Source organism: Camelus dromedarius, chromosome 7 (genome assembly GCF_036321535.1).
Source record: "Camelus dromedarius isolate mCamDro1 chromosome 7, mCamDro1.pat, whole genome shotgun sequence".
NCBI classification, from domain to species: Eukaryota; Metazoa; Chordata; class Mammalia; order Artiodactyla; family Camelidae; genus Camelus; species Camelus dromedarius.
Genome location: NC_087442.1, coordinates 68,597,540 through 68,624,142, shown reverse-complemented (window position 1 = coordinate 68,624,142; position 26,603 = coordinate 68,597,540).

Sequence of the window (26,603 nt, the reverse complement as noted above, 5' to 3'; positions counted from 1 at the left end):
ATATTGCTATTTATAAACTTAACATGTTGCAAATACTGTTCACTTCTTAGGCTAGCAATAGAACATTATACCCAATTTTCTTTACCTTGCTTTATTTAACAGTAATGACTGGAGAAAAATCCTTAGTTGTTTATAGATACATTCCTTTTGTCATGTTACTGTTACCTACAACTCTATTGCATTGCTTTATTGTGTGTATTCAACAAATTCATGTCTCATATTGATGTATGTTTGGTTTTTCCCCAGGCTTTATTATTTAGTTACTGCTGCCATAAATAGCCTTATACATACCATTTTATTTTTCATATATTTGTCAGCATATCTTTGGGATATGTTCTTAGAAGTTGGATTATTGGGGCACAGGGCAAATGTTGCTGGACATTATTAAATTTCTTTCCAAAGTGGTTTTAACGTTTTGCATTTCTATTACCAACACAGGAGAACGTTTTATTCATCTTTACCCAGAGGATATTGCCAGATGTTGGATTTTAGCCAATTCAATATGTGAGAAATGGGATCTCAGGGTAGTTTTAATTTGCAGTTACTTATTATGAGCAAAGCACAACATCTTTTCATATTTTTAAGGGCATTTATATTTCTATTCTCTTTGAGCCATCTGTATATTTTGCCCATTTTTCTATAGTGTTAATGCTTTTCTTTATTTTTAGATCTTAATGTATTTATTATACTACCCTTTATCTATGGTATAAGTTGCAAGTTTTTTCAGTTTGTTATTTGTCTTTTGCATTTTGCAATGGTGGGAATGTTGTTGGTTTTTGTTCTGTTTTGTTTTGTCTTGTCTTTTTAAAAACATTTTTACCTAGACAAATTTATCAGTTGATCCACATTTTCCATTATTTCGTCCATAAATCAAGTCATAGTTTGGAAGGTTTCACCATTCTAGATTTATTGTAAAATTCACCAGTGCTTTCTTCAAGCACCGTTTAAATCTCTAACCCATTTAGAAGTTATCCTGGCTTATGATATGAAGCCTGGATTCAAATTTATTTTTTTCTACATAGTTCTTATTACACAATCTCACTTATTAAAAACTTACTTCTTTTCCTCACTGATTTGAGATGCTATTTTTACCTTGAATCAATATTGTATTCTCAACTTGGGCTATTTCCAGATTTTCTATTATGAGATGTGTTTTTAACTGACACAAACTTATTGATGTGAATAGGACAGTTGTTCAAAAGAATGTCCTGCCTTCTGATTTTGTCTGTTTGCTTTCTCCTGATGTCTTTTAGTTTATTCCCTTTACTTCCATCTTTCCAGTAAACTGTAAGTTAAATGTGAAAGGTTGATGGATTCAAATGAGACATTTTTGACTAGAATTATCATTGGTAAAATCACATATTCCATATTCCATCACAGCAGAAGTTATATATCTGGCTTACCTACCCTTACTGATGTTAAAGCTATCCACTACATTTGTTAACAAAGATGATCTCTCTTTTGTCCATTTTCCCCTGGAGGTTTTTTTTAATAACAAAGATTAAGGGCTACGTTTCTTTAAAATAGACTGATATATTTTATAAAAATAATACACTGACTAGAGGATTAAAATAATTGAAAATCTATTTGTCAAGGTAGCTAGAATTATAGGTATTTTCTTTTCAAAATCACCCTTAATTTTTCCTTTTCATCTAATTTTATTTTCTAAAACTTACTTATATTATTGTTAAAGCAAGGATCTAACTTATCCAATGTAAATTATGACAAATCATATCATCAGTAGGCATTTTAATGACACGTGTATCATTCAGTTTCCCTTTATACTTGTCACCTTACTAAGGGAAGTTGAAGAATGGAATCATTTTCAGCAAAAATGTGCATACGGTTAGAAAAAAAAAGATTATAAAGTGATCTACAAAAGATTTCCTATATTCAGTTTTATTAGAATTGTTACTAGTACACAATTAATCATTTATAACCAAGTTTTTTTAGGTGTTTTAATCTAATTTAATGGTTCTGGAGTATGATAATAAGTTTTTTTATTTTGTAAAGTTTTTTCTTTCTTTTGTTGCAGTATAGTTGCTGTACAATATTATATAAATTACAGGTGTACAATACAGTGATTCACAATTTTTAAAGGTTATGCTCCATTTGTAGTTATCATAAAATATTGGCTATGTTCCCCATGTTGTTTAATAACAATGTTTTGTTAATTATTAAACAAAATTTTATTCATTTTTAATGATATGCATGGGTTTTTCATCTAATTATTTTACGTAAACATTGAGTAATATAACTTGTTTCTAGAATCATCCAGGATTCAGCCTCAATTTTACTGCTCTTTTTTATTTTTAAAAATGTCAGTAGTAAGCAACATATTTCATACATTAAAAAAGTAAATGAGAATGAAAGGTATTCTTGTATAGATAGATCACTCAATTATTTAAACTCCTTCTGTGTTGGATGCCAAAATCATATTGTAGTCTTTTATCAAAATTACTTTTAATGATTTATTAGCTGACAACTCAATTAGGTTCTCTTTCAATTTTGCTGAAAGCAAACAGTGGAAACCACTTGAATTGTAAAAGCATTTGTTATAAAAGTCATGCACATCTTCAACTTTTGAAAAGTCTAAAAATAGGCTTTACTAACACATTTTGAGTTTCTTAGATTTTGTACAAGTGTTTGATAATAAAGGAAATTTCTCAGGCAACAGTTTGTTTTATTGTTTCTTTGTTTGGTTCACTAGGGATTTTTACATATAGGGTCAAATATACCATAGCAAGATTCAAGATTTGTGAGAGTAAGTGGAAGATGGTGATGTGAGAGGGTAGTGGGGGAGGTAGTCAGAAAAGGGACTGGCACATCTTGACTGCAATTGTGTCCTCAGGCAAATACACTTAGCAAAGAGAAGTTATGAAAGTTGAAAACTGGAGATGGAAAGTGACTTCCTTAACATTGTCCATGCCTGCTTCTCCCTTGCAAAGTGTATTTTCCAGGGGAAAATGTCTCTCAGCTTGAAGAGCACTCCCATAGGTCATAACAATGTCATGTACTGTTCTTCTCAAAGTTAAAAAAAATTGTTGATAAAAGAGATGCTGAAAGTTTCAAGAAACTAATTGAGCACAGCTAACACTTCAACTGGTCTATATCACTGCCCTCCTTGAGCTTCTGGAAGCTTGTATGTTCTCTTTCCTAAACTGACTCTAAAAGTAATTAGCTGGAACCTATTGTTCCTAAGAGGAACACAATTTGATCCACAAAGCAGGCCTTCCTCATAAAGAGATTCTCAAATTTTAAGGGTCACAGTCTTCACTAACACTCAGTCCTTAGCTTATTACTGTCATGGCAAGGCAACTTCATGAAGCACAAAATAGATGAATTAAACTTTGGTAAATAATGTCTTCAGTATTAATATAGTAGGTATTAGTGCCTTAATATACTAGGTATTAATGCCTTAATACAGTGCTTAAAATACCATAGTACGCTTATGCATACTTATACATTGTTATACATGATATTTAATAAATTACTTGACATACTATACATGGGTGCCTAAGGGAGACAATATACAATTCCACCTAATTTTTGGTATTTCTTTTTGGCAATCTGAATCGCAGCCTTCTCTGTGGACAATTTACGCTACTATCAACTCAGACTACTTAAAACGCAATCAGAAAAGCACTGGTAGTAAAATGACACACACTTGTCAAAGTACTTAAAATGTCATGGTGTTAGATTAGATTTAGTGAATTAGACAGAGATGGCAAAATGAATAGAAATCATATGAATGCTGTGCATGACAAGAGTATTTTAGTTAACTACAAGATTTAATAATATTTTGATTTAAGGTTTAGAAAAGATTCAAATATTTTAAATTTGGTGTTCACTGGCAAATATCAGTTCTTTCCGATTTTTAATTTTTCCCCTAAAACAAGTTTTGACTTGTCATAGTGTATTCATTTGTACATTTAATAGTTCTATTTAATAAGAAACATTCTGAATGTTTCCTTGAAATTACATATGGGTGTAAATGCTAAAGGAAAATGTGCTTGGCAAGGTAATTTTGGAGCTTGCCAAACCCCAGACATCTTAGAAATGTTTGAAGATGTTATAATGAACAAAACATACTACCAATTCACTGAACCTTGGAGTTACACATCAGGAAAGTAGACAAAATACCAAATATGTTGCCATGCTTTCACTAAACCAAAGCCATTCTCGTGTGTTTGAATTTAGACTGAAGGCTTCTCCCATGTTTAGTTCAGCTATGAGACATATTAGTGTGATTAAACCAATGGCAGGTTCCAGTAGGACTTGTCATCAGCTACTTATAATCACTCTTAAGTGGAATTGTGCATGGATGTTTTTGAAGACTTCCATTAAAGGACATGACAGCACTTAATGAGTTGTCTAAAATTTATATTAAGGGATAAATTTCCTACCAGTGATTCATGGAAGTTTTTAATTAGAAAAAAATTAGTAAAAACACATGCCACTTTTTGTTTTGCAGAAACTTTCAAAGTCTAATTATTACATCCTTTATAATAGATCACAGGGTAGTGCACCTTCCCTACTTTCACATAGTTCCCTGCTGCTCATGATGTTAAATGTGACCAAATGCAGAACAGTTCCTCTTCTACCTGACCTAAGACTATTTTTCTCTCCTTCAATTTATTACCTCAAGTCTACACCTAGATAATCAGTCTTTGCAAAGAACTATGATTAGACACATTATTTTATATACTACATCAAGCCCAACATAGCTTACGTGTGTATATGAGGAATTTTACTTCAAACTTAAGAACAATCCACACTCCATCATATATTATACATTACATAAGCTGGTTGGAAGAGGACTCTGGAATGTACAAAAGCTTAATAAATATTTTTAGTCTGCTTAAATTTGGAGCCTCTAAACTGAGATAACAAAAACTCTTCCTTGAGATTTGTTCTGGGGAATTTCTAAAAGAATTTAAGCATTCAGGTAAAATGACGGAAGGAATAAAGAGGTGAGTAAAGGTGGAAGAACACAGTGCATGCTGATTTAGAAATGTCCAAAAGGCTGGGCCACAAATGGGAAAACCATTGGAATACCATGAGTGCAAATGCTTTAAGAAGACAAGGATTCTAATTAGCCTGGATGGGAAACTCAGCATGAGGCTAAATAGTTGGTTTGATGTTCAGAGTCATTATACTGGACTGTGTCAGGAGGATTACACAATACTATTGTGATAACACAAATGTTAAACAAATCACCCATCTCAGAATCTCCTAAACAGTGCTTTACAGCTTTGGAGAGAGAGTTTTTTTTTTTTTTTTCTTTTTTAATATTGTAGTGTTTTTCTTTGTTGAATCCCCTAATGAATTTAGCAGTCTTCATACTTAGCAGGAAATCTGGACTGATCATTTGAGGCCTGTTTTCTTTATCCATTGTGGAGTATGGGTTTACTTTTGGACACTTAATAAATCATGATCTAACATCTAAGAAACAGACTTATTGCCACATTGCTAAATCAAGGGAAGAAAGAACAATATAAACAGTTGGTTTATCTTTTCGCCTATAGGACAGTAATGAACCAAGAAGTGATATTCTATAGTAATGATATGCTAGACTCTATTAATGATATGTTAGTGCCCCAGTCTTATTATGTGGGGTTAGTAATGGTTTTGCATTTGAAAATGTTAAGCCCTGCCTTGTTTGTAGCTCACCAAGGAACATGACCATATGCGATGCTTTTCTATTTCAGGCAATGCCCCCACTGCTGGATAGATTGCTGTTGACAGCTTTTGACCAAAGGGAGCCATTAGATTTTGCTGGCTAGCAAACAATTACAGCTTTGATATGAGCTACAAGGTAAAGATGAAAAGGAATACCAACGCAGAAAAATATGCCAGCTCTGTGTGGTCTCCAGACCCTTCTTGTACAAATGAAAAATTATTTAGATGTGAAAACTAACGAAGCCAAGAGAAAAAAAAAATTCAAAATTTTTCAGTATTAAGACAGGTAAAATGAACACTGAAAGAGACCTGGAAGAAACATATTGGAAACTTCATACCACTAAAACAGAATTCAAAGGATTAGTTTAAACATAACAAATATTTTTCAACTGATGCCATTGGAGGGAGGTTCAAAAGTAGTTCCTGTATTTGGAAATACATTGATTTTGTTCCTAGCAATGCTGTCTTAGGACAGCAATTGTATCTTATATGTAGTGATGTAATGACACATTTAAACTGACCAAGCTTATGGGTCAATAAATGCTGCCAAACAAGATAACAAGCAATATTTGCGCTATTTGGGCTTTGCCGAACATAAGCTAAATCAGTAGTTAGTTTGAAATTATTGGTTGGACTAGAAAAAAAGACACAAACTATGGCAAATTTAGGATTCCATGGATCCTATAATTATTGGAAAAAATAAACTTAAATGGTTATATAGATAAACACACTTTCCCTGACAGAAAAGAATTGTACATATATTTTTGAGTGAATTTGACATAGAAAAGATAAAAATGCTGACCTGTGTGCAATGCTCTATGTACTGAAATTTTCATGAACTGACAGTAAATAGTTAGTAATCTATGGGTTAAACTTAGAAATAGAAAGGTTTTGGTACCCTAAAAACAAGTAAAATCTTACATTCTTTTACTGAATAAAGAAATGGAATATTTTTCTATAAAAAGTCCATGGAAGTAGAGTTGGTAATTTGCCAAAGTAGCAATACACTATTTAGTTTAATTTTGTTTTTAACTCCATGCATGTTAGAATCACCATTCTTTCCTCTGGATATTCTTGTCAACATCCATTTAATATGGATAGAGTAGAATTTGATTTATTAAACAGAATATATTTAGTTCGATTTCAGTATATTAACTAAAAATGTTTAATTTTACAATTATTTACTGCTTTCAAAGGTGGGTATCTTCTATGAAGACAAACCTACTTTCTTTTAGAACAGATGCACGTTAAATATTTCCCCCCACACTTCTCATGCAAGATTTCTGAAACATTAGGCTGTTTTAATGTGGTTAGTACCGTTTTCGAGTAAAACGAATAGTCTAATTTTGGAAATAAAAATATGATAATGTCACAATGCCATGATGACACCTAAAATAGAGTTTGTCCCCTGAATTTAAAGGTACTATTCAATAATGTGCATAGGTAACAAAATGTAAATTCCTTTGTAATAATGTGGAGCCAGATAGTAACCACTTCCTAATTCAGGTCTGGAAGCTTGCCTCAGCTGACACTCTTCCTCCAAACTTGAGGTTTATGAAAGGTCTGGCTGTCTGGCATGTAGAGCTACAAGCAGATGACTTCATTCTAATAGAAATATTTAGTTTTCATTTTCCAAAGTGTATTTTTTTTTTTTTTTTGCTTTGCATCTATTTTCCCATCTGCTAAAAGAGAATAATAATACTTAACACATGGATTATTAAGAAGGTTATAAATTGCTTTGTACAGTGTTAGGCACATGGTAAGTGTTTAAGAAATGTTAGCTAATTTATAATTGTTATTGTTTTTAACCTGTATTTAGGGCTCAGAGTAAGGACTCATGATATTAAAAAAAAGCAAATTATTGAAATTAAAATCAATCAATCCTCAATGGAAATCTTATGAATAACATGTGATTAAATGTCTTTAAACATCATGATGTTTTTCTTCTTGGCTGTCAGGTATCTAATTGCAAGTCTTTCTCTTTTCTCTATATAAAAATGTATTTAAAATATCAAAGTCTTATGAAGATGTATGTTATCATAAATAAATGAATTATTAATATTCTCCAAAAGAATCAAATTCACAATAGCTTATAGGACATTCAATCAGTAGCACGAATATTGTTAGAAATTTGATAAGTGAATTTAAAAAACTACAACTAAAGACCAGTCAAAAGTATTGAAACTCAATACATTAAAACACTCAAATATAAGAGAAAAAGATTTTGAAAAGAAAGAGAGAATTTTGAAAAGTAAAAATAAACATTCCCATTTCAAAGAATACTAAAAGAGGAAGTAAGCAATACATTATACTAGATAAACAAATACACCTTGATCATTGCTTAGTTTTATATCTGTTTGAGCATTTAAAAATCACTCTTCACTTTATGGTGTCCAAAGTCTTGATCTCTAGCCAGTCTGAGAGCCATTCTTCAAAAACTTTCCTTCACTCGCTACATGCTGCTATCACAAAGTCCTCATGATTCTACTTCAAACTATTTCTGAAACTGGTCCTCGTCTACATTACCATTCCTTGCCTGGACAATAGCGACAACCTACAATTTAGTGTCTCCTGGTCTCCTCTTGCCCCTTTTAACCTAGTCTTCTCGTAACAGAACAAAATCATGAGACACAAACCGGATTTCAATATATCCTGCTTAAAATCATTCAATTGGTTTCCCATTTCTCTTAAATAAAATAAATTGCCCTTGCCACAGTCGCCTTCACTCAGATCCCTTGAATCTTTCACTCCACTCAAGCCAAGCTGGCCTTCTTTCTGTCCCTAGAAATGTCCAAACTCTGTCCTTTCTCACATCTTTAATATCTGCCCTTATTTTTTGTTTGGAAGGCTCTTTTGCCAACTGTGCCTCAGGAAATTTCTATTTAGATAATTAAAATCTCAGCTTAAAACAGGGTCTTAGAGGGGACTCTCTTAAGCAAACAACATAAATTATATCCTTTCTGTTATTCAGTCTCGTAGACTAAATTTATTATTTTTTCTTAGCATTTACTTACTTTGTTCTTCTTATGTTATTCACTTTACAGTGAAATTAGTCAAATAGAACAGTAGAGAAAATAATAAAGTACACAATCATGTACCAACTATTACCATTTGTTTTGAATATTCTGTCCAGTTTTCTTGAATATGTAGTAATAGGAAAAAAAGAATTATCAAATCAAAGTTCCTAGCAGTGTAGTTGTTTTCATCCCCACTAGCAGTGTGTAGGGTATTCCATCCTCCTAATCCTTGTTAACACTGGGCAGTCTGATGAGTGAAAAATGGACTCTCCTACTCATAATCAGCTTCTTACTGTTTGTCAGTTTCCTAGGGAAATTTTTCCGATTTTTACCGCCTCAAAAGACGTCCTTGTTCTTTTGTGACTTGCCTTCATAACATTTATTTTCTTTTTGAGTTTTGTTTTGTCCTGTTTCTTCATTATTGAATTCTGGGAAGTTTATTACATGTTCAGGAGAGTAATTCTTTCTTTGCAATATATCTCGAAAATATCTTCCTCTTGTTTCCGTGTTTTTCAAATTCAATTCACTTTTAATTTACTTCACAGTATCTTCTGTTTCACAGAAATGTTCAATATTGACTCTCAATATTTAAAGATTAATGAATATTATTTTGGTGTCTTTAAAAATAATCTTTTCTAACCCAGTGCCATTTAAATTCCTATGTCTAAAAAATTGTATTTGATGTCCTGGCTGTTTACTCTGCCAAGTAAATTTTATCATTCCTTGACTAGATTCATAAAAACATCTCAAAGGATTGTGATAGGAATTAGACCAGATGGACAGAAAAATTGGAAAGAGAATTGTTGGTAATATCAAGGTTTTTCATCAACAAACGAATCTTATTTCTCAATTGTAAAAGATTTTTTTAATGTACTATAATAAAATTTTATAATTTAACCCATAAAAGTCTTGTACAACTTCAGGTAGACATAGCCCTTACGGATTTTTCTATCGTGTATGGTATATTCTCTATTATACACATACGTATAATGTGTGTGCATACAGATTCCATATAGGAATCTACTACATTTTGGAGTATACAGAATTTTGTTTGATGATCTTATATCCAAAAGTCACACTGAATTCTCTCATCATTCCTAATGATTTTGATATAGATACTTTAGTTTTTTATTTGTAAAAAAAAATAGTATTATCTGCAAAAAAAAAACAAACCCCACACCAAATGTGATTTTTCTAATTTTTCTATACATCTGGTGTAATTCCTATCACAGTCCTTTGAGAGGGTTTTATGGATCTGGTCAAGCAATGATAAATCCTTACTGCTTCTCTATTTTATACATAGTAGTTTGTATCTTTTAATTCCATATTCTTAACTTGCCCCTCACCCCACTTCCTCCACTCTGGTAACCACTGGTTTGTTTTCTATGTCTGTGAGTCTGTTTCTGTTTTTTAATGTATATTCATTTGTATCAATTTTCAGATTCCACATATAAGTGATATACATTATTTGTCTTTCTCTCTCTGACTTATTTCAAAAAGTATAATATTCTCTAGGTCCATCAATGTTGCTGCTAATGGCAGAATTTCATTCTTTTTTATGGCTGAGTAATATTTCATAGCATAGACACCACCATTTTTTTGCCCCAGAGAAAGGGAGTTCTGTTGCAGGTGGGACCTATGTGCAGTCAGAGGTTCGGTGCACTGTCTGTGTAGGTGCCCAAAGCTCCACCCAAACACAGTTTTGGGTGCAAGTCTTCTTTGTCTCTCACAGCTGCTCACTGGCTCCAGCCTCTGCCACCACTGCCCTCTTTGTGGTACTCACAGGACTGTTGGGGTCTTGTATGGATTCTTGATGTGGATCAGGTGAGCTGTATGTAGTAGAGCATCCACCATCATATATCTGGGCAGCCTTGAAGGCACTGCTTAAGTAAGCTCCAACTGGTCACCACCACCACACCCAAGCTTTACCCTGGGATTGGGTCACCTCTGTGTCCCTAGGCCAAGGCTTCTTCCCGGTTGTGGGTGCCTCAGATCCAGTGTCACACTGTTGCATGGAGTGAGTGGGGCTGGGGCATTTGTTTAGCTTGGGTTGTGGCATGCGGTAAGGCAGTCACAGGAAACCCAATGGATGGCCTAGAGCAAACTTCTGTCCATCCTGCTTTTTGGCTAGAGATGTGCACACTCTTCACAAGCCCAGTCCAAGCTTCCCCCAGCCCTTCTTATTTGTTCAACAAGCCAAGAGGTCTTATCTCCTCCATGTAGGTAGGATCCCAGGACAGGGATGCCCAATCTCCAGCTTGGATCAATTGCTCCCAGGGCAGGTGTCTGCCTAGGTAATCTCCCTTTTCCTCTGAGTTCCCTCCTAGGGGCACAGGTTCTGACTTGATTACTTTTCTTCCCTTCCTACCCAGTTAGGTGTGTATCTTTCTTACAGCCGTTGTCATACAGGAGTCCTTCCAGTTTTAATTTGTTTTCAGTAAGAATTGTTCCACAAATAGGTATATTTTTGATGTGTTTATGGGGGAAAGTAAACTCCTTATCCTCTTACTTTGCCATCTTGACTCCTCCTCCCTTATTTAGCTTTTATAAATGCCCTGTAAAATATCTTGAGCAGACAAAACATAAAAAAACCTAAATGCCCATCAACTGATGAACAGGTAAATAAAATGTACTATATCAATATAGTTGGTTAAATATAATTAAATATATAAATATTATTTAACCATGAAAAGAAATGAAGTACTGATACATGCTACAACACGAATATTCCCTCAAAACATTATGCGGTATGAAAGAAATCAGACACAAACAACCACATACTGTATGATTCCATTTAAATAAAATTTTCAGGATAGAGTTCATTCTTTTCCTATTGTCTGAAACAGTTTGTAAAAGTAGTTATTTCTTGAAGGTTTGATTTTAAAAGTACACTTTAATATCAACTGTGACTAACATATTTTTTGAGGGGTAGACATTTATCTACTTATTCTACTTTTAAAATGCTCACTGGCTTTTTTAAGTTTTATTTTGCACCACAGGACAATTTTGATAGTAAATATATATTTTAGAACATTGTCTATTTGATTCAAGTTTTTAAATATATTAGATTTGTTCATTATGTTTTATATTATGGTGTTAAATAATATATTATACATAACATTTATAATAAATTTTAATGGGTTCTATATCTTATATTACATTTTAATGAGTCATGTCAAGACTTCTAATTATTTTGTTCAAATCATCTATTCCCATACTGACACTTGTTCTGTTTTATACATCAGTTCCTGTTTTATACAATACCTTACATTTCCATAATTTAAATCTCCAACTATGATGGGGTCTTTTAAAATTCCTCTTTGGATTACTATCAACTTTTCATAACATATTTCAAGATTATTTTATTTAAATCATGGATAGCCATAAATTATATATTTATATGATGTTTTGCTTTTAGTATTATGCAATTCTGGTCTCTATTCCAATGAATGCTTTTGACTTTATAAATGTGTCTATAACTAAGATATTAAATTATAATAGCTGTTTTCAAGTAATTAGTATTAGCTTGATATATTCTCTACATAAATATTAATTTCAATCTTTCTAGATGGCTATGTGTGTCTCTACATAGGGTATGGCTTTTATATTGCATATAGAATTATATAATCTGATGTTCTGTCTTTTAATTGATTAATTTAAGCCTCCTATTATTAATAGATTTGGCTTTGTTAGATTTTATTTGCTGTTCTTTAATATTTTTTATTTCTGCCTTATTTCTCCTTTCTTGACATTCGTTAAAGTGATAAATATGTCCACGCTTGCTCTCTCCTTTTTTATAGCTCTGCTTATGTACCAGTTACAAATCGTATGTCTATTATTTTAACAGTTATCTCTGATGGTTTAGCCATGCATATCTAGTTTTGGGGAAAAGAAAGACAATCCAAATGAGAACAAAGTGAGTCTATTTATTCAGAGCTTGTTATAGCAAGGGAGTTGGCCACTATCACTTGCTTTTGGCAGAGAATTAAAGCCAAGCAAGGGAGAGGAAAAGCTTTTTGATGAAAACAGGGAAGGCTTTAGTATCCTCTGATTAGATGTTGTTAGCCAGAGGAAGCTAGGGGCAAGTTTAACCAGAAGTAAGACATCTTATGAGTAGTAAGAGAAGCATATTTGGCTTTTGTTGGTGGATCCTGAGCTGATGGACAAAATAAAAGAAACTGATAGTCACTGAAGTCATGACCATTCTGGGCCAATTGCTGCAGAGGTTGTGGGTCTGAATTCTTTTGTCATTCAGACAAAAGATTTTTAATCTTTTTTACAATGTCATAACCTATTTAATATCTTTATCCACCTCACCATACAAAATAAGACTTAAGCACATCTTAATTATCCACCAAACTACCTTTCTTTCATCTCCCTTTATATCATTCTCTAGGATTTAGTTTTACATTCTTAGAAACAAAAAATGTATCTACTTTATTTACAGAAATGGTTAATGCAGTAGATTAATACACATTACAATGTTTTGAGTTTACCATTGTTTTTGCCTTCCACTGATTTCTTCTCATTTTGTTTTTCCCCTTGAACTATAACCTATCATTTAAGGATAGTACAATCTTTTTGCTCCTTACTTGCCTAAAAATGCCTTTATTTTGCCCTTGTATTTGGATAATTGTTCAGGCGGATATAAAATTTTTCACTGACATTGTCTCTTAGGATTTTAAACATATTACCCCATTGTGTCTGGCAGCTATTGTTGATAAGAAGTCTGCTAAAAGACCACTGAAGAAAGTTTATCTTTTATTTATGGCATAACTGAAGATTTCATATCTTTTATCCTTGATGTTATTTAGTTTTTCTAAGTGAATTTGTTTTTATTTATCCTGAGCAATGCTTGGTGTTCATTTTTAACCTGATGAACCTGTGTTATTTTCAGTTTTGGAAACCTCTAAGTCATTAACTCATTAAGTATTTGTTCCCTATCATTTTTCACACTTAGTCTTCTTAAATTGCTCTTAAATTTATGTTGAGTCTTAATCTATCTCTGTTTCTGACTAATAATTTATTAACTTTGTGTTTTTATGTTTCATTTTGTGTTAATTCCTCAGCATAGTTTATTTACAGTTCGCTATACCTCTTTGGAGTCAATCTAGATTTTATACAGTATGATTTTTTTCTTCCAGAAACTAATATTTGATTTCCAAAATTTATAAATTGTTTTTATTTACTTATATTTGTTTAATTTCCTTCATTTTATTTCAAATATATTTTTAAACAGATACTTTTCCTTCAGCTATATTTTTTGAGGATTCTAAAAGCAGTGATGTTAAATATGTTTAGATTATCTTGTCATTTTTATTTTTATTAAATCTTGTGATTGTTGCTATTCTTAGTCTTTTTCATAGTATTAGATTTATTCATGTGTTTTGATATTTTGAGTTCCAGGCACACACTCAATGCTGAGAGAGGTTTCTCTTCCTCACATTCTCTAGTGGTATTGGGGTTATGTCTACCTGGTCTCTGGGACTCCAGTCTATAATCACGTCTTATTTTGAAAGTTTAAGGAATTTACACCACGGGAATAGTTCAAAGATACAGGAATCCAACCATGGATAATTTGTCTCAGTTTCTGCTTGGGAGGTTGGCCCTGTTTCCTCCTGCCTCCCCAGGCAAATTGCTTCATACTAGGCAGAGCCCCAGCACCAGGACAGGGTAGAAAGCCCCATTCCAGCCACTGGTTTCCAGCAGTGAGTTTGGCTCTTTTCCCAGGATTTACCCAGAACACACTTAGCCTCTTCTACTCTACAGAAGTTGAACTCTTAGCAACTTCTGATGGCCTCCAGATCTTGAATCCAACAGGCCATCAACTTCAAATTTGATTATATCATTCTACTTCTTTTCTTTAACATGGAGATAGTTATCTTTTTTCTTCACTATTGGGCGTGACCTTCTTTAATATTTGCTTTCTATATTTTATTTATCAAGTTTGATATGGGACAGTGTGAGCTTCCAAGCATGTATTTGCAATGTCATTTTCGTGGAGCTATATTTCAATTTTGAACACACTTCACTTTGACTAAATTATAAACTCAGTGAAGGCAGTGGCCTTATCTGTTTTGGTCATAATACCCATACTTAGAGTTGGCCTTTAATAAATATGTACAGTACATGTATCCACCACTTTACAAAAGTGTACTTTAAGCCACTTCACTTTTACAAAAAATCTGTTAGTACCTTTTCGCTAACTGAAAACAATTCAAAGAGGATTTTTGCTTTTATGAAAAAAGACAAAAAGTGAAAATAGCTTTCATCATTGGTTTTATACTGAGCCATTATAGAGGCACCATGCACCCTGAGCAGTGAAAGTGGCACCCTAAGCTCCTTCCCTAGGACTACACTCAGCATCTCAGCATCAAGCCATCACAACTTTGAAATGTCTATGAGTATTTGTGTTTAATCTTATTTTGTACATCCATTATCAAGATGTGTTCTAAGGCTTAGGAAATTTCTGCAATTTCAGCTTAGGAAGGGTTTCATAGGAATGTTCTGCTTTCAGAGAGTGGAGGAAATCTATACAATGTATTATCTAACTTATTACCAGGTAATCTAGGAATAATTTGAGAAGAATAATGTAATGCCTATTGAAGCCTCAGCAAACAAAATATAAGGAAGTAATGCAACTTAACATTTGGAAGCTATTGAACATTGGGAAGCTGATCACAGAATTTAATTGCAATGGGCCAAAACCAAGAGCTGTATCTTAAAAAAGTAGCCTTTTTTTTCTGAACAAAGAAAAGTATCTTCATTTCAGTAGCATGCAGTAAAATGAAAATGAAAAATTAAATAATGAGATAAACAAGGACAAGGAGAAATATAGGTAACAATGAAAGAACATCACCACTGGATGTCACCACCATCAGGAACTAGGCTTTTTAGTTAAGCAGAATCTCAGAAACTCTTGCAGTCATCACTCACTGATAGACATTAAATAATACTAGCATTCTCTGGCATGCTGTGTACCTAGTCATCTATTAGGTGCTGTGTCTATAAGTAATCATTTAAATCCCAAAGCATCTTTTTGACATACGTGTTATTCTAAGTATAAAGATGACTAAAATGACACTGTGGGTTTGAGTGATCTCTCCATGATCATACAACTTTAGTTCAGGACAGTATTTGAATCTATATTTGTCTTCAAAAGTCATGCTTCTCATTACTAATAGTAAAAGCCCTGAAAGGCAGAATTCTTTGTATATTAAATTTTTCCCATCTAGGAAAAATCAAGATAATTTTCTCATAACTCACTTATCTGTTCATTCATTCAACAAGTAGTTGTTGACTTCTTCCCTGCTCTATGCCATATATTTTGATGGATGCTGAAGATCAAAGAGTGAGCCAGAGAGATCCAGTACTTTACCTCACACAGAGGGGGAGTAAAACAAATCAAAAATTGTAAGAACAACTTATCAAGAAGTAACAATAACCTGTTGTTGCATATAGGTTATTTTTAACATATGACACATTGTAAAACAAGTTAAACTTTTGGAATTAATCTGAACAGGCTCTGAAGTTTATTATTTTACCAAAAAAGATAGCTTTCATTTGAGCTAGCGGATACGTATTATTTTTTACAAACTGAGAGAGGCTAATACCACCTCTCGATGTATGTTGAAAACCACATTGAGGGAAATGATTTATTTTTCTGAGACATCAATCAAAACTATGGTAAAATAAGCCTAATGTGATTGAAATAATAAAAAAATAATCATTTTCAGAAGCATATAAAATTGAAAATATACTGATTCAGTATCAAGCATTTATGACCGTCTTTTTTTTTTTTCAAGGGGATCAATTTCTTCCAGTTATTCCATCTCTTTCATGCTTGGTCCACAGGAAGCCTCTGTTTGTGCTTGCCTCTGGTGCTTAAGGTTCTGGCAGGAACCCCTCAGGGCTTGCCTGGCTCTTGGTTTCTACTATACCTCCTTCACGTATCTTCTCAACTCAAGCAAGAGCTTGTTGTCATAATGTGTCAGGCCACATTTCTCCTTACTGCGCTGACTATTTACTCTCCACACCACCTTTCAGGCCCACAGGAGTGGATCAGACTGTAGGTGCCTCAAGGGAATAATAACGTAGGAAGGTAAAATATACAACTGCTGTGAAATGTCTGCTCCTATGGTTCAGGTGAGAACGCACCTAGTATTCAAGGCCACAGAGAGAAACCCAGTCTTTAATGATTACACCCTATATTCTAATCTAGCTGCTCTGATCTCAAGTTTGTGCACTCCACTGTGAAAAATGCCTCTTTCTTCATACTTCTGTGTTTCAGATCTCTACCCACCACTTAATAATGTCAATCCTTTTTTATAGACTAATGACCTTTCCTCTGCTTCCAGTAGAGCATTTCCCCTTATTTGAATTATTAAGTCTAGACCAGAGGTCAGAAAAAGTCACTCTATGGGCTAGAAACAACTTGTAATTGTGCTCTGGGGGCAAATACAATGGTCTGAAATGTTTTTGAATTACTTTCCAAATAATTAAATTTTGGAGACTTTATGTAAAAGGCAATATTCTTGGCTTCTTCTGATAAGCTGAAAAATTTAGAAAGCCAGGCTCCACATTTTAGCATAGAAACAATTATCTGATACCATGGAGTGGCTGCACCCTTCAGAAGAACAGCACAATCTTTGATTTACTGTAGAACTGCCATTCCGCCTTGGTTATATCCTGGCCTGTTTTATTTATTTTTGCTACCTGCTGCCCCCTGAAAGCATCTGAGTTTTTGTTCTCTGGGTAGAGAAATGCTCCAGGTGACATCTGATGGTTAATCAAGATCCCAGCCAGACGATAACCGTGATGGATTTGAGTAACCTACACTGAAATCTACCCACCAGCCAAGTGGTAATTTTGTCTGTTTATTTTCCTTATTTCCAAAGTCTCCTGAACGTTAGTAAAATACATACCAACTTATCATTTTTGATATGTCTGTGTAGTATCTGTACATTTTTTTTTAACTCAAGCAATGAGTAGTCAGGGTATTTTCAAGAAAATTGAGGTCATTTTAAGCATTTTGGGAGGAAGAAGCTTTAAGGAATCAAAATTGAGACTTACACAGTGAAAAGGACTGGAGGAATGAAAGGCAAGAAGATGCCTTCCAAGAAATCTGGGAGTAGAGTCCGAGGAAGTTAGAACCAAGGGCTATTCTACCACTGGGGGGAATTCTCCGAAAATCTCTGATGAATTCTCAGGCTGCTGTAAAAATATTCCTAGGGCCCAGCCTACATATGCTGTCAGAAGAAAATGTCTTCTCCATCTTTGCATTCTAAATTTTGTATGAATGCTTCCCATTATTGGATCAGAACCAGAAACCTGTAGGCAAGGGAGTCAGGGAAATGTAGTTCCCCAGATTTCCTCCTCCTTGGTATAGGGAAGAGCCATTATTAGCTGGTGAGGACTAGACATTCCATAGCAGGTGTGGGTCTGGTACCGGAGGCTGCAGGAGTCTCACGAGAATTGTCTGCCATCCTGCCTGTAAAAAGGGACACTATCATTGGGGGGAAGACTGGACCACAATTAAGGTTATGAAAGAATGAAAAATTGGAGTTAGGACATCAAAGACTGAACTAGGAGGATGAGGATGAGGGACTATGGGTGAGGAGGGGCTGTAACACAGGCAGGATTCATGAGGCTGAAGAAGAAGAAGCTCTAGAAGGAAGAAGAGGATTACAGGCCAAGTGCATGTCAGCCAGCGAAGTCACAGGACTGGGGCTTTCCTAATGTTGCAGTAGTTTAGGGAAGGGGTGCAAAGGCCGTGCAGGGTGGGCACTGGCATCTATGGAAGAGTGCAGAAAATTAAGTGAGAACTACTAAGGGCTATCCCAGGGCTAGGAACTTGGGATAGATTTGAGGAACAGTCTAATAATGTGAGCTCAAGTTCTCTAAATGAGCAGAGAGAACAAAGGGTAAATAGGCAGAGAAAAGTGTGTGTGTGGCATGAGTTTCTACCGGACCATTCTGTGCATGTTGTTTCTTGAGAATAGATGGTCAATGTCATGGGCTCAGTGTTCCATGAGTGTGGACTACACATGCCGTCCCTGCCACACCTAAGTTCTTTTGCACACTTTAGGTAATACATGTCACGAACTCAGGGGGAGACTTGCCTACGGGGTAATGGTACAACCAAGACACACACACACTCACATACACACTTATGCCCCACCCAAAGATAAACACCCATCCTCAGACATAGTACAATATGAAGCCAGAAGGAATAAGAGAAACATTTTCTTAACTACCTTGCGATGCTGGGGCAATGCTTCATTTTGGCAGTCAGGTCAGAAGAGTGTCAGTTCTCTTCCTTTATCAATGAGTTCAGAGTGGACCTTTCAGGCCTGTCCGGAGTTAAGAAAGGAGCTGAAAACTGAGAGATTGCTTATCCACTCTCAGCTACAAAAAGATGGGGCCAGAATTTTGACATTACTCTTCATACAGGATAAACTGAAATTAGGGCTCTGGATTCTCATTTTCCTCACTTCCTGACCTGGGGGCAGGGGCAGAAGGAGGGAAAGGGGTATTTTTAATCTACTTACTCTTTGGGTTACATTAGATTAGAGCAATAATTCAAAGGCCTGTCATATTACTAGGATAGCTTAAACAAATTACATGTGGTGTATCTGATAGCTGATTTCTAATTTACATATACCAAGCAATTGCTAGTGTTCTGTGTGCTCCTGCACATAAATTACCTCACAAAGTCTATATTCATTTTTTTTTTTCCATCAAGCAGTGATTGGAATGTACTCTGTTCCAGGAATGTGTTAGGGGCTGAGGTTACAAAAACATGTCAGATGTAGTGTTTGCCCTCAAGGAATATTCTAATAAAGGATACAGGCATGTAACTAATGATTATGGTGTCACTGGTGCCAAGATTAGAGTATGATACTAAAGATATCCAATTACAGAGCAGTATCCAAGTAAGATGAGAGATTTAAGGAAATATTCCTGGAGAGATGAAATATTTCAGTTTTACATAATAAATGAAGGGAATAATGGGAAAGGTATAGTACAAGAGTTCACAAAGTTATTCAGTAACTAGAGGGATTGATAACTGTCATATCACAGAATCACGAAGTAACTGTACTTTATTTTTATATGAATTTAGTTAATCTTGATTATTTTTTAAAAAATCTGTTTAGTTTTTTGTGGCAAGAATGTGAATTGTCTCTAAATGTACCTTGTCTTTTCCCATAGTAATGGAACCCCTATTTTTAGATAGGCACAAGGCACGTAGCAGAAAGCTTGCGGCTAAGATTGACCTGTGATTAGGTGATGGCCCATGGGATATCAGCAGGAGAAATGACTTTAAAATACAGTAAGATGTCTTTCTCCATTTCTTCCTCCTTCTAGGTGGCAGGAATACAGACATGGCAGCCAGAGCTGGAGCAACTTTCTTGCACAATGCAGTGAAAACTGCAAGCTGAGAATAGCAAAGAAAAACATAAAAAGAGTACAAGTCCTGACCTCACAGAAGACCACGTTACCCTTGGATTAGTTATCTGGACTTCTTTTATTGGAGAGATAAATAAACGTCTATTAGAGTCTTTCTATTACTCAAAGCCAAAACAGTTATAGTGAATACAATTTCATTCTTATATCTCACATTTTAAAAATATATTTTGTAAATAAGCAAAAAAATTAAGTAGAATAATATTTATATGCCACCTTGAATGAGCTAAAACTTTACCAGAGTCTATTTATCTCATCTAAGTCTTCCAACATCCTGAGAAGTTGGCACTATTATTACTTGCTCCAATCTGCAGGGGAGGAAGTCCAAGGTCAGAGTCAGTGAGGGTCAGAGTGAGGACTGAACTAAGCACTTCAAACCAAGTTTCTGGCTCTTCCTGTCTAGGTTGTTCAGCTTTCCTAACTAGATACAAATCTTAAAAAAAAAAGACATTCATTTACCCCTATAAATCATAAAGCTCAAATTACAAATTTGAATAAATTTACTCAGTTTCCAAGGTATATTTTTTTTATATTTGCCACTAAGCATGCAAAAGGTAATATATCTCACAAACTAAGACATATGAAAATAATGTATATAGTAATTATGTACATGAAGTAAAAATAGAAGGAGACAAAATCTAACAGCAGGCATAAGCAGGCATAAACTTGTGAAAATATAAATTAAATGATGATTTCCAAAATTTCTTTTTAAATGGCCAGATGTTCAATTTCATGTAACTCTACTCTCAACTGACATAAGACTTTTTCTTATTATTAAGTCAGGACCTAATAAGGGTAGGAACTTTTTTCTGCAAAATATACTTAGTCATATAGTTTTCAAGCTGGAATGAACCTTAGAGAAAACCTCATTCAATTTGTTTAGTTTATTGATCAAGAGACTATTGCTCAGAGAATTAGGAAAACCACACATTGTAGCAAGTCAATTACAGTTAGAATTAGAGTTAGATTTAGTTATCCTAATGACTGATGTAGTAGTATTTTCACTTCATCTCAGGCATGAAGAGCATCTTCTACTTCCATTTGATAGAAAAGTAGGCAACATGTTTAAGTATGGCTATAGGTAACATCCTTGAAGCTTAGTAGAGGACAAAAAGTCACTGTGCAGAATGAAAGTTCCAATTTATAGTTTATCGTACTCAAAGTATCAGCTGGCCCAGTATCCCTTATCTGGAGATAGCTATGGTAGGTTTATGTCCCATCTGGAATTGCATTGCTCAATGTTTACAAGTACATTGTTCTGATGAATGAGTCCATAGTTTCTGTGAGATTTTCAAAGTGGCCAGTGATCTGAAAAGACTGAGAGCCAATGCCCTCTTCAAATATCCTGACTGTTCTCTGAAGCACCTAATTAGGCGGTCCCTTCTCACCACCTAATGCAGTCTTCTGCCCTTAGAGTTTTTTCTTCTGGAAGACAGACAGATGTGTATTTTAGGGAATTATGCCATAATTTGGAAAGAGGGACATGATCAGGAGAAGGAAAACAGGAACAACTGTAATTACACAGATAATTGTCCAATTCAATAAAACAGTTTTAAAAAAAACGGTATTTTTTGGATGGCTTGGATAAAGCAGTTGAGAGGAAGAGGTAATAGCTCTAAAGATACTGTGCAATCCTGACTCATTAATCCCAAGAAGGGGGCAGTGAGGCGAGGACACCTTGAATCCCTTTCCTCCTTAACTTTTAGCAAGACAAAGAGAACTGGCTGTTAAATATCACACCTTTACGAAAATCGATTAAGAAGATCATTTGATTTCACTACAAACTTTTTCTTTGGGTATAGTGGATTTGGAGCTGACTGAAGTTTACGAATGAAATAACTGTTCCTGAGACTGTCAAGGACACCAGTCACGCCACACATCTCACACTCTTAACTAAGAACAATTCAGCACAGTTAGGGGCCTTCGTCTAAAAAGAGTTTCAGTATAAAGTAAACATAGTCAATGAATTCCCCTCCTTCCCTTGGAGAGGTCACGATTGAGGTTCACTGCCAATGCAAGATGGGACAGCTTGGCCTGTGCCCACCTGCTAAGAATTAAACAGTGAGCTGCAGTTTCTTGTGTAATCAATGCCTGGTCTTTAATGGGAGGCCCTGAATTTATCACTAGAAACTGACATGCTCATAGCCCTTTATTAATTTGTGTTAATTTGGGCATCGTGGAATTACTCTAACTTAAAAATAACAACCCTCACAAAATGTGAGAAAATTCTCAGGCAAATAGATGCATGCATTGCTTGGAGTAATCAAGTCTACCAGGCAGGTTTTATTGTGCCCTTCTCAGCACGGTGCTTTGTATCTAAAGCCCCACCACATGTTGTAACAATAAAGCTATTGCTTATTGACCAGACCAAGTCGACAACCAACAAATGCTGCCATGAGTTATTTCAGGCAGGATTACAATCCTCTCCCTGGTAACCCATTAGTCACGTGTGTCTAGAAATAATGCTCAATAATGTTCAGTCAGGGTAGCAAACTCATGGAGAAATGCACTCAGAAATCAACAACCACCACCACCACAAAACAAAACAGGAAAGAAAGCCTATGTGTGGAGAAATACACAGGAAAGATAAACAAATTGTGAAAGAATGCATTTTCCATGAGGGGAAAAATATATTCTCTTTTTTTAAGGCATGAACAATTCTAGACAACACCATGTTTTTTATTAAAACCTAACCTTACAAGTAACACTGGACTATTCTTAGGGATGGATGGGCATTCATCACTCTCCTCTTTGAGGGAAAGTGTTGATACATTTTTGATGGTAGCTTGGCTACATCCTTCTTTAACTTCTTCAGAAGTGTTAGATGAACACCATTTGAACTTAGTGATTTATGGCCACTTAATTTTTCATATTTTTTCAATCAGGTCTTTGTTTTGATTTCTCTGACAGTCTTTCGCCTTCCTTCTCTGCACAAAGTAACTCCAGGGTAGACACTTCTTCATCATCCTGGAGGGAAGGCCAGGCACAAAGCGCTCATTCAATTCCTTTGCATTCTTTGCAATCTCTTTGGATGGCTTCATTCCCAACATAGGAGTCTAACAGACCAAGTCAATTTCCAGTGAATTTTGCATTTCTAGTATACTTATCTCAAGGGGATTGTTTTATGATGCAATGGAGGATGATTTTGATTTTTTGTTTTGTTTTGTTTTAAACGGTATCCCTAAAAGTCAGTATGGCAGGTTCTATAACTTGTCTTTCATTCTTACCACACATCTTACTTCCATTTTATTTTGCTTTTCTCAGTGTTCATGAATGTCTAATAGTGTATCCTTCAGCAGAAACTGTGCTGTTTCTATGGATTTTAATTCCCTACCTTTTCTCTTTGGAACCCTCTGACTAGTCTCCTCTTTCTTTTTCCCTTAAACTTTTCTTTTGAAAATTTGAGTATCCACATGTGTTTCTTTGATATAATGTTCTCTATGAAAACGTCAAACTTGATTATGTCATTGCTACTGAAAAATTTTAATTTCTTATCTTTTACTCTCAGGCCAATGACTCAGAAGTTACTGAAGCTAACCAATACTCTCTAAGTACCCAAGTATGGCTCTTAAAAGAAAAAAAATCTTTATTATCCAACAGTGACACAAATGTCATGACTTAAATTTTTAACAATGTACAAATCTCAATATTGGTTATGCCACCTCTTAAAATGTCCCGCTTGTGTCAGAGAAGCAAGAATAACAAGTTTCCCCATCTATCAGCCCTGCCCCCTACTCCATGCTCTGTATAACAGGCCTCTGCTGTAATGCAAAACTTATGTCCTATATTTCAATATGATAAATCAATCAGAATGAACATAGGTTTCTTATTAACATATGCCAATCACTCTTTGGTAATCTACCAATACTTATGTATAGTAACCATAGTTTATCCTTCTTTATATAAATAAAACAATGTGTCTCTCTCACTTTTCTAACCATTTCAATATAACATCTAGTGGCAGACAAACCAAACTGGTGGTGAACCTACTCTTACTCCTTCCAGATTGAATGCATCTAACCGAATAGCTTTGTTATCACCACAGATTCTCTTTTGCAAGAAACCATGGAAGAAATGTTGAATTCCTAGTATAACTGAAACACACACAAATCTTCCAGCAAAACCTAAAAGCAATTTTGTTAAAAAAAAAAAATCATGAATCCAATATATACTTTGCTGTGACTAGGGAAATTTTCTCTAAACTTGTATCTCAGAACACCTTATAATCATGGATTTCTCTTGCCCAGATCATTCAAATGTCCAGATCCTTTGCAGACCTAAGTATCAATATTTCCCAAGCACCCTCTGTAGACAGAATGCACACTTCTAGATATTCATCGAGTAATATTAGCACCTAAATTCAGATTCAGAGTATCCCACCTGTGGAGGGAACTCAGGCCTCTTACCACATAAACAGAGTTTAGATAAACATTATGGGTCGAATTTCACCCCCATCCCCCAATTCATAAGTTGAAGCTCTAATGCCTATTACCTCAAAACGTGGCTTTATTTGGAAATAGGATTGTTGCAGATGTAATTAATTAAGATGAGGTCACACGAGAATAGGCTGGGCCTCTAGTCCAATAAGACCAGTATCCCTAATAAAGGGGAAGTTTGGATACAGAGCGATGCACACAGGAAGAAGGCCATGTGAAGACTGGAGTGATGCTGTCACAAGACAAGGAACTACTGAAAACTACGATAGAGGCCTGGAACAGATCCTTCCTTGGTGTTTTTAGAGGGAACATGGGCTTGCCAACACCTTGATTTCCGATTTCTAGCCTCCAGAACTATGAGACAATAAAAATAAATTTCTGTTGTTTTAAGCCCCAGCTTAATATACAAACTGTATTATGGCCTTCCCAGCAAATTAATGTAGCAAAATTCAGTTTAATTCATGATTATCAAATAATGAATTAGGTAAATGTGGTTGGTGGGCAAAGAAAAGAAACAATTACAGAAGATTTTGAAGGATTATTATTTTTAAATTGAAGTGTGACGATTTCCCTAATTTTTAGGTGAACATCAACTTGCTCTTCAGTATTTCTACAGCATTTGTGACAGATCTCTGTGGATTGTGCCTCACTATGCCTTTATGATTGTCTGCAGAGCTATCCCTCTCTTTCAAACCTGAGATCTTGGGGAGGCTAGGACCATGTAAGCTTCTTCACCTCAGAATCCAAAACTGATACATGACACATAGCACATGTTCAGAAAAAGTCTTCAAAAAATGCTGAAACTAGATTTGCCACCATATTTTAGAATTTTAACCAGATTGTTCTGTTAAGCAGAGTTTTCACTCAGAATAGTCATTGGTTCTTAACCATGACTGGACTCTGATCATATCTTTTCTCAACACTAAATAATAACAGAAACTAAAAAGGAGATGCATTATCTTCTTTAAAGGGTCCTTAGAGACCAAATATATGGATGATAAAGTGAACTAAAAAGAGGGGAAAGACAGAAAACAGTCCCTGGCCTCTGAACTGGATTTCTATTTGTAGACTTCTTGTCTGTTTCTCAGAACCTAGTATTAAGAGAAATATAAAAATACAGCCCTGTGTTAACCTCTGTTCTAGGCCCAGACTGTCCTGCCTGGCTACGGATGGAAGCGTGCAAGCTGAAACACACATTTTAATGTGAACCAGACTTGGTGGGGGATTCACCACTATATCCTGCCAGGTATTCAAGTTCTCCAGATATTCTGCTGTCTTTTGATGGTTTGCCTATAAATTTTTTTCAGTTTCTGAGATCGAGCCCAAGTTTCTCTTCCTCCCCTTCCTCCCTCCGACCTCCTATTTGTCTGATCTGCTTTGTGCAATCTGACACAAGCTACTATGGTCAGCCTCACTTTCATTTTGCTGCATCTGTTTTACCATATAACCCTCATTTCTGTGTTTCCAGCACAGCCGGTAACTTGACTCCTGCTCCTGGTAGATAATTCAGTTTTATTTTTCTGACTCTGGATCCAGTTATATATAGCAGTTTACTGTCAGTATAGAAACACAGATTACTGATTTCTATCCCCAGGTCCTGCAGGTCACCTGGGAAGATGTGTTACCCCAGGTAACTGCTATTGCCATGAACTACTACTGGCAGTTCCCTGTATATCAAGTGAAAAGAAATAAAGCATTTATAAATACAGTATTTCTCAACTCATTAGTTTGCAGAGTATATTGCATATATTCTTAAAGTAGAATTGAATAAGTCCTCTTGATACAGAAACTATTTCTTATAGCTGCTTAGTGATTTTCAGCAACGTTCCATAGGATTTAAGTTATTTAGAAAAATCTGCATATTTTGCTTTCACTACCATTATGTTTCATCATCCGAAAAATATTTGACATAGCTACAATGGAGATAGAGAACTGAAAGACTCTGGATTAATGAAATCTAGAAATTTATTGGACTGACAAAATGTTTTTAAAATGTATTTGT